The sequence below is a fragment of the Pelobates fuscus genome, chromosome 10, assembly GCF_036172605.1.
Source record: "Pelobates fuscus isolate aPelFus1 chromosome 10, aPelFus1.pri, whole genome shotgun sequence".
Lineage (NCBI taxonomy): Eukaryota > Metazoa > Chordata > Amphibia > Anura > Pelobatidae > Pelobates > Pelobates fuscus.
Genome location: NC_086326.1, coordinates 9,040,017 through 9,051,547, shown reverse-complemented (window position 1 = coordinate 9,051,547; position 11,531 = coordinate 9,040,017).

Below are 11,531 nucleotides of genomic sequence, written 5' to 3'. Positions count from 1 at the left end.
TATTCACCCCAATATCCATCACATTAATACTCCGACATAGTAATCTTATTCACCCCAATATCCATCACATTAATACTCCGACATAGTAATCTTATTCACCCCAATATCCATCACATTAATACTCCGACATAGTAATCTTATTCACCCAATATCCATCACATTAATAAACCAACATAGTAATCTTATTCACCCCAATATCCATCACATGAATACCCCTACATAGTAATCTTATTCACCCCAATATCCATCACATTAATACTCCGACATAGTAATCTTATTCACCCCAATATCCATCACATTAATACTCCGACATAGTAATCTTATTCACCTCAATATCCATCACATTAATACTCTGACATAGTAATCTTATTCACCCCAATATCCATCACATTAATACTCCGACATAGTAATCTTATTCACCCCAATATCCATCACATTAATACTCCGACATAGTAATCTTATTCACCCCAATATCCATCACATTAATACTCCGACATAGTAATCTTATTCACCCCAATATCCATCACATTAATACTCCGACATAGTAATCTTATTCACCCCAATATCCATCACATTAATACTCCGACATAGTAATCTTATTCACCCCAATATCCATCTTATTAATATTCCGACTATAGTAATATCATTCACCCCAATATCCATCACATTAATACCCCGACATAGTAATCTTATTCACCCCAATATCCATCACATTAATACTCCGACATAGTAATCTTATTCACCCCAATATCCATCACATTAATACTCCGACATAGTAATCTTATTCACCCCAATATCCATCACATTAATACTCCGACATAGTAATCTTATTCACCCCAATATCCATCACATTAATACTCCGACATAGTAATCTTATTCACCCCAATATCCATCACATTAATACTCCGACATAGTAATCTTATTCACCCCAATATCCATCTTATTAATATTCCGACTATTTTAATATCATTCACCCCAATATCCATCACATTAATACCCCGACATAGTAATCTTATTCACCCCAATATCCATCACATTAATACTCCGACATAGTAATCTTATTCACCCCAATATCCATCACATTAATACTCCGACATAGTAATCTTATTCACCCCAATATCCATCACATTAATACCCCGACATAGTAATCATATTCACCCCAATATCCATCACATTAATACTCCGACATAGTAATCTTATTCACCCCAATATCCATCACATTAATACTCCGACATAGTAATCTTATTCACCCCAATATCCATCACATTAATACTCCGACATAGTAATCTTATTCACCCCAATATCCATCACATTAATACTCCGACGTAGTAATCTTATTCACCCCAATATCCATCACATTATTACTCCGACATAGTAATCTTATTCACCCCAATACCCATTACATTAATACTCCCACATAGTAATCTTATTCACCCCAATATCCATCACATTAATACTCCGACATAGTAATCTTATTCACCCCTATATCCATCACATTAATACTACGACTATAGTAATCTTATTCACCCCAATATCCATCACATTAATACTCCGACATAGTAATCTTATTCACCCCAATATCCATCACATTAATACTCCGACATAGTAATCTTATTCACCCAATATCCATCATATTAATACTCCGACATAGAAATCATATTCACCCCAATATCCATCACATTAATATTCCGACATAGTAATCTTATTCACCCCAATATCCATCACATTAATACTCCGACATAGTAATCTTATTCACCCCAATATCCATCACATTAATACTCCGACATAGTAATCTTATTCACCCAATATCCATCACATTAATACTCCGACATAGTAATCTTATTCACCCCAATATCCATCACATTAATACTCTGACATAGTAATCGTATTCACCCCAATATTCATCACATTAATACTCCCACATAGTAATCTTATTCACCCCAATATCCATCACATTAATACTCCGACATAGTAATCTTATTCACCCAATATCCATCACATTAATACTCCGACATAGTAATCTTATTCACCCCAATATCCATCACATTAATACTCCGACATAGTAATCTTATTCACCCCAATATCCATCACATTAATACTCCGACATAGTAATCTTATTCACCCCAATATCAATCACATTAATACTCCGACATAGTAATCTTATTCACCCAATATCCATCACATTAATAAACCAACATAGTAATCTTATTCACCCCAATATCCATCACATTAATACCCCTACATAGTAATCTTATTCACCCCAATATCCATCACATTAATACTCCGACATAGTAATCTTATTCACCCCAATATCCATCACATTAATACTCCGACATAGTAATCTTATTCACCCCAATATCCATCACATTAATACTCCGACATAGTAATCTTATTCACCCAATATCCATCACATTAATAAACCAACATAGTAATCTTATTCACCCCAATATCCATCACATGAATACCCCTACATAGTAATCTTATTCACCCCAATATCCATCACATTAATACTCCGACATAGTAATCTTATTCACCCCAATATCCATCACATTAATACTCCGACATAGTAATCTTATTCACCTCAATATCCATCACATTAATACTCTGACATAGTAATCTTATTCACCCCAATATCCATCACATTAATACTCCGACATAGTAATCTTATTCACCCCAATATCCATCACATTAATACTCCGACATAGTAATCTTATTCACCCCAATATCCATCACATTAATACTCCGACATAGTAATCTTATTCACCCCAATATCCATTACATTAATACTCCGACATAGTAATCTTATTCACCCCAATATCCATCACATTAATACTCCGACATAGTAATCTTATTCACCCCAATATCCATCTTATTAATATTCCGACTATTTTAATATCATTCACCCCAATATCCATCACATTAATACCCCGACATAGTAATCTTATTCACCCCAATATCCATCACATTAATACTCCGACATAGTAATCTTATTCACCCCAATATCCATCACATTAATACTCCGACATAGTAATCTTATTCACCCCAATATCCATCACATTAATACCCCGACATAGTAATCATATTCACCCCAATATCCATCACATTAATACTCCGACATAGTAATCTTATTCACCCCAATACCCATCACATTAATACTCCGACATAGTAATCATATTCACCCCAATATCCATCACATTAGTACTCCGACATAGTAATCTTATTCACCCCAATATCCATCACATTAATACTCCGACATAGTTACATACCGTGTTTCTCCGAAAATAAGACCAGGTCTTATATTAATTTTAGTCACAAAAAACACACTAGGGCTTATTTTCAGGGTAGGGCTTATTTATTTACGGTACCGGTATGTACATTGAACCCCCCCTTTAATAAATCCACCCCCCCTTTAATAAATCTACCCCCTCTAATTAATCCACCCCTCCTTTAATAAATCCACCCCCTCTAATTAATCCACCCCCTCTAATTAATCCACCCCTCCTTTAATAAATCCACCCCCTCTAATTAATCCACCCCCCTCTAATTAATCCACCCCCTCTAATTAATCCACCACCCCCTCTTTAATTAATCCACCCCCTCTTTAATCCACCCCTCCTTTATTAAATCCACCCCACTCTAATCCACCCCCTCTAATTAATCCACCCCCTCTAATTAATCCACCCCTCTAATTAATCCACCCCCCTTTAATAAATCCACCCCCTCTAATTAATCCACCCCCTTTAATAAATCCACCCCCTCTAATTAATCCACCCCCTCTAATTAATCCACCACCCCTTTAATTAATCCACCACCCCTTTAATTAATCCACCACCCCTTTAATTAATCCACCCCCTCTAATTAATCCACCCCCTCTAATTAACCCACCCCCCCTTTAATTAACCCACCCCCCCTTTAATTAATTCACCCCACCTTTAATTAATTCACCCCCCCTTTAATTAATTAAGTCCCAGACATAAAATACCGGTATCTACTCACAGTTCAAAGAGTCCGACCACTGGGTGCCTCACCGCCCGGAATGGATCCTTCCGCTGAAGATCCGTGAAGGCAGACTGACGGCGCTGCGCACGTCATCATCACACTACGCACGTCGTCATCACGCTGCGCGATGCCGCGGCCCCCAACGCTCCTCCCCCTCCTCCTCATAGAAGAAGGAAGTCCCGCAAAGGTAAAATGCCTAGGTCTTATTTTCGGGGTAGGGCTTATATTGCAGCCCACCCCGAAAATTCAGCTAGGGCTTATTTTCAGGGTAGGTCTTATTTTCGGGGAAACACGGTAGTTACATAGTTACGTAGCTGAAAAGAGACTTGCGTCCATCAAGTTCAGCCTTCCTCACATATGTTTTTCGCTGTTGATCCAAAAGAAGGCAAAAAAAACCCCCAGTTTGAAGCACTTCCAATTTTGCAACAAGCTAGGAAAAAAATTCCTTCTTGACCCCAGAATGGCAGTCAGATTTATCCTTGGATCAAGCAGTTATTACCCTACATTGAAAGATTATATCCTTGAATATTCTGTTTTTGCAAGTATGCATCTAGTAGCTGTTTGAACATCTGTATGGACTCTGATAAAACCACTTCTTCAGGCAGAGAATTCCACATCCTGATTGTTCTTATGTAAAAAAACCTTTCCTTTGCCTTAGACAAAATCTTCTTTCTTCTAGTCTAAACGCATGACCTCGTGTCCTATGTAAAGTCCGGTTTGTGAATAGATTTCCACACAATGGTTTGTATTGGCCTCGAATATATTTGTATAATGTTATCATATCCCCTCTCAGGCGACGTTTTTCTAAACTAAATAGGTTTAAATTTGTTAACCTTTCTTCATAGCTGATATGTTCCATTCCTTTTATTAATTTTGTAGCCCGCTTCTGCACTTTTTCTAGTGCCATAATATCCTTCTTTAGAACAGGTGCCCAAAATTGCACAGCATATTCAATGTGTGGTCTTACCAGTGATTTATAAAGAGGCAAAATGATATTCTCGTCCCGAGAATGAATGCCCTTTTTCATGCATGACAATACCCTACTGGCCTTGGCCACTGCTGATTGACATTGCACATTGTTGCATAGTGTGTTGTCTATAACAATTCCCAAGTCCTTTTCGTGTGTTGTTATCCCTAATTCGCTTCCATTAAGGGTATACGTTGCTTGTGTATTCTTTACGCCGAAGTGCATAACTTTGCATTTTTCAACATTAAATTTCATCTGCCATTTGAGTGCTCAGTCCTCCAGTCTATCTAAATCCCTCTGCAGCAAAGTAATATCTTGCTCACATTGTATTATTTTACAAAGTTTTGTGTCATCTGCAAACACTGAAACATGACTTTCAATGCTGTCTTCAAGATCATTTATAAACATGTTAAATAGAAGGGGTCCCAGAACAGACCCCTGAGGGACACCACTTGCCACCTCTGTCCAGCTTGAAAATTTACCATTAACGACAACTCTTTGTACTCTGTTTTTAAGCCAATGTTCTACCCAAGAACAAGCATTTTCATCTAGACCGATTTCCTTGAGTTTGAACACTAATCTTCTGTGTGGAACTGTATCAAATGCCTTGGCAAAGTCCAAATAGATCACATCCACTGCAACACCCTGATCTATACTTCTACTTACTTCTTCGTAGAATGCAATCAAGTTAGTTTGACACGACCTGTGCTTCATAAAACCGTGCTGATTTTTGCTGATAACCATGTTCTTCTCAAGGAATTCTTGAATATAATCCCTTAATAACCTTTCAAATATTTTACCAGCCACAGAAGTTAAGCTCACAGGTCTATAATTTCCAGGCAAGGATTTTGAACCCTTTTTGAATATAGGAACCACATCTGCCTTCCTTCAATCCTCCGGAACACTTCCTGAAAGAAAAGAATTGAAAGATTAAAAACAGAGGTTCACTTATTTCTACACTTAGTTCCTTAAGTACACGTGGATGGATACCGTCAGGCCCTGGAGCTTTGTTTATATTAACTTTCTTTAGTTGCTGCAGCACCTTGTCTTGAGTTAAGCAATTACAATTATTCTGCACGTTTTTAGTAGCAATCATTTGCACATCTATTGCCATGGGTTCTTCCTTAATATATACAGAGGAGAAATAGTTATTTAAAATTCCTGCCTTTTCCTGTAATAGTAATCTTATTCACCCCAATAACCATCACATTAATACTCCAACATAGTAATCTTATTCACGCCAATATCCATCTTATTAATATTCCGACTATAGTAATCTTATTAACCCCAATGTCCATCACATTAATACTCCGACATAGTAATCTTATTCACCCCAATGTCCAACGCATTAATACTCCGACATAGTAATCTTATTCACCCCAATATCCATCACATTAACACCCCGACATAGTAATCTTATTCACCCCAATATCCATCACATTAATACCCCGTCATAGTAATCTTATTCACCCGAATATCCATCACATTAATACTCACATAGTAATCTTATTCACCCCAATATCCATCACATTAATACTCCGACATAGTAATCACATTCACCCCAATATCCATCACATTAATACTCCGACATAGTAATCTTATTCACCCCAATACCCATCACATTAATACTCCGACATAGTAATCTTATTCACCCAATATCCATCACATTAATACTCCGACATAGTAATCTTATTCACCCCAATATCCATCTTATTAATATTCCGACTATAGTAATCTTATTCACCCCAATGTCCATCACATTAATACTCCGACATAGTAATCTTATTCACCCCAATATCCATCTTATTAATATTCCGACTATAGTAATCTTATTCACCCCAATTTCCATCACATTAATACTCCGACATAGTAATCTTATTCACCCCAATATCCATCACATTAATACTCCGACATAGTAATCTTATTCACCCCAATGTCCATCACATTAATACTCCGACATAGTAATCTTATTCACCCCAATATCCATCACATTAATACTCCAACATAGTAATCTTATTCACCCCAATATCCATCACATTAATACTCCGACATAGTAATCTTATTCACCCCAATATCCATCACATTAATACTCCGACATAGTAATCACATTCACCCCAATATCCATCACATTAATACCCCGACTATAGTAATCTTATTCGCCCAATATCCATCACATTAATACTCCGACATAGTAATCTTATTCACCCCAATATCCATCACATTAATACCCCGACATAGTAATCTTATTCACCCCAATATCCATCACATTAATACTCCGACATAGTAATCTTATTCACCCCAATACCCATCACATTAATACTCCGACATAGTAATCACATTCACCCCAATATCCATCACATTAATACCCCGACATGGTAATCTTATTCACCCCAATATCCATCACATTAATACTCCAACATAGTAATCTTATTCACCCCAATATCCATCACATTAATACTCCGACATAGTAATCTTATTCATCCCAATATCCATCACATTAATACCCCGACATATTAATCTTATTCACCCCAATATCCATCACATTAATACTCCAACATAGTAATCTTATTCACCCCAATATCCATCACATTAATACTCCGACATAGTAATCTTATTCACCCCAATATCCATCACATTAATACTCCGACGTAGTAATCTTATTCACCCCAATATCCATCACATTATTACTCCGACATAGTAATCTTATTCACCCCAATACCCATTACATTAATACTCCCACATAGTAATCTTATTCACCCCAATATCCATCACATTAATACTCCGACATAGTAATCTTATTCACCCCTATATCCATCACATTAATACTACGACTATAGTAATCTTATTCACCCCAATATCCATCACATTAATACTCCGACATAGTAATCTTATTCACCCCAATATCCATCACATTAATACTCCGACATAGTAATCTTATTCACCCAATATCCATCATATTAATACTCCGACATAGAAATCATATTCACCCCAATATCCATCACATTAATATTCCGACATAGTAATCTTATTCACCCCAATATCCATCACATTAATACTCCGACATAGTAATCTTATTCACCCCAATATCCATCACATTAATACTCCGACATAGTAATCTTATTCACCCAATATCCATCACATTAATACTCCGACATAGTAATCTTATTCACCCCAATATCCATCACATTAATACTCTGACATAGTAATCGTATTCACCCCAATATTCATCACATTAATACTCCCACATAGTAATCTTATTCACCCCAATATCCATCACATTAATACTCCGACATAGTAATCTTATTCACCCAATATCCATCACATTAATACTCCGACATAGTAATCTTATTCACCCCAATATCCATCACATTAATACTCCGACATAGTAATCTTATTCACCCCTATATCCATCACATTAATACTACGACTATAGTAATCTTATTCACCCCAATATCCATCACATTAATACTCCGACATAGTAATCTTATTCACCCCAATATCCATCACATTAATACTCCGACATAGTAATCTTATTCACCCAATATCCATCATATTAATACTCCGACATAGAAATCATATTCACCCCAATATCCATCACATTAATATTCCGACATAGTAATCTTATTCACCCCAATATCCATCACATTAATACTCTGACATAGTAATCGTATTCACCCCAATATTCATCACATTAATACTCCCACATAGTAATCTTATTCACCCCAATATCCATCACATTAATACTCCGACATAGTAATCTTATTCACCCAATATCCATCACATTAATACTCCGACATAGTAATCTTATTCACCCCAATATCCATCACATTAATACTCCGACATAGTAATCTTATTCACCCCAATATCCATCACATTAATACTCCGACATAGTAATCTTATTCACCCCAATATCCATCACATTAATACTCCGACATAGTAATCTTATTCACCCAATATCCATCACATTAATAAACCAACATAGTAATCTTATTCACCCCAATATCCATCACATTAATACCCCTACATAGTAATCTTATTCACCCCAATATCCATCACATTAATACTCCGACATAGTAATCTTATTCACCCCAATATCCATCACATTAATACTCCGACATAGTAATCTTATTCACCCCAATATCCATCACATTAATACTCCGACATAGTAATCTTATTCACCCAATATCCATCACATTAATAAACCAACATAGTAATCTTATTCACCCCAATATCCATCGCATGAATACCCCTACATAGTAATCTTATTCACCCCAATATCCATCACATTAATACTCCGACATAGTAATCTTATTCACCTCAATATCCATCACATTAATACTCTGACATAGTAATCTTATTCACCCCAATATCCATCACATTAATACTCCGACATAGTAATCTTATTCACCCCAATATCCATCACATTAATACTCCGACATAGTAATCTTATTCACCCCAATATCCATCACATTAATATTCCGACATAGTAATCATATTCACTCCAATATCCATTACATTAATACTCCGACATAGTAATCTTATTCACACCAATATCCATCACATTAATACTCCGACATAGTAATCTTATTCACCCCAATATCCATCACATTAATACTCCGACATAGTAATCTTATTCACCCCAATATCCATCACATTAATACTCCGACATAGTAATCTTATTCACCCCAATATCCATCTTATTAATATTCCGACTATAGTAATATCATTCACCCCAATATCCATCACATTAATACCCCGACATAGTAATCTTATTCACCCCAATATCCATCACATTAATACTCCGACATAGTAATCTTATTCACCCCAATATCCATCACATTAATACTCCGACATAGTAATCTTATTCACCCCAATATCCATCACATTAATACTCCGACATAGTAATCTTATTCACCCCAATATCCATCACATTAATACTCCGACATAGTAATCTTATTCACCCCAATATCCATCACATTAATACTCCGACATAGTAATCTTATTCACCCCAATATCCATCTTATTAATATTCCGACTATTTTAATATCATTCACCCCAATATCCATCACATTAATACCCCGACATAGTAATCTTATTCACCCCAATATCCATCACATTAATACTCCGACATAGTAATCTTATTCACCCCAATATCCATCACATTAATACTCCGACATAGTAATCTTATTCACCCCAATATCCATCACATTAATACCCCGACATAGTAATCATATTCACCCCAATATCCATCACATTAATACTCCGACATAGTAATCTTATTCACCCCAATATCCATCACATTAATACTCCGACATAGTAATCTTATTCACCCCAATATCCATCACATTAATACTCCGACATAGTAATCTTATTCACCCCAATATCCATCTTATTAATATTCCGACTATAGTAATATCATTCAGCCCAATATCCATCACATTAATACCCCGACATAGTAATCTTATTCACCCCAATATCCATCACATTAATACTCCGACATAGTAATCTTATTCACCCCAATATCCATCACATTAATACTCCGACATAGTAATCTTATTCACCCCAATATCCATCACATTAATACTCCGACATAGTAATCTTATTCACCCCAATATCCATCACATTAATACTCCGACATAGTAATCTTATTCACCCCAATATCCATCACATTAATACTCCGACATAGTAATCTTATTCACCCCAATATCCATCTTATTAATATTCCGACTATTTTAATATCATTCACCCCAATATCCATCACATTAATACCCCGACATAGTAATCTTATTCACCCCAATATCCATCACATTAATACTCCGACATAGTAATCTTATTCACCCCAATATCCATCACATTAATACTCCGACATAGTAATCTTATTCACCCCAATATCCATCACATTAATACCCCGACATAGTAATCATATTCACCCCAATATCCATCACATTAATACTCCGACATAGTTACATACCGTGTTTCTCCGAAAATAAGACCAGGTCTTATATTAATTTTAGTCACAAAAAACACACTAGGGCTTATTTTCAGGGTAGGGCTTATTTATTTACGGTACCGGTATGTACATTGAACCCCCCCTTTAATAAATCCACCCCCCCCTTTAATAAATCTACCCCCTCTAATTAATCCACCCCTCCTTTAATAAATCCACCCCCTCTAATTAATCCACCCCCTCTAATTAATCCACCCCTCCTTTAATAAATCCACCCCCTCTAATTAATCCACCCCCCTCTAATTAATCCACCCCCTCTAATTAATCCACCCCCTCTAATTAATCCACCACCCCCTCTTTAATTAATCCACCCCCTCTTTAATTAATCCACCCCTCCTTTATTAAATCCACCCCACTCTAATTAATCCACCCCCTCTAATTAATCCACCCCCTCTAATTAATCCACCCCTCTAATTAATCCACTCCCCTTTAATAAATCCACCCCCTCTAATTAATCCACCCCCTTTAATAAATCCACCCCCTCTAATTAATCCACCCCCTCTAATTAATCCACCACCCCTTTAATTAATCCACCACCCATTTAATTAATCCACCACC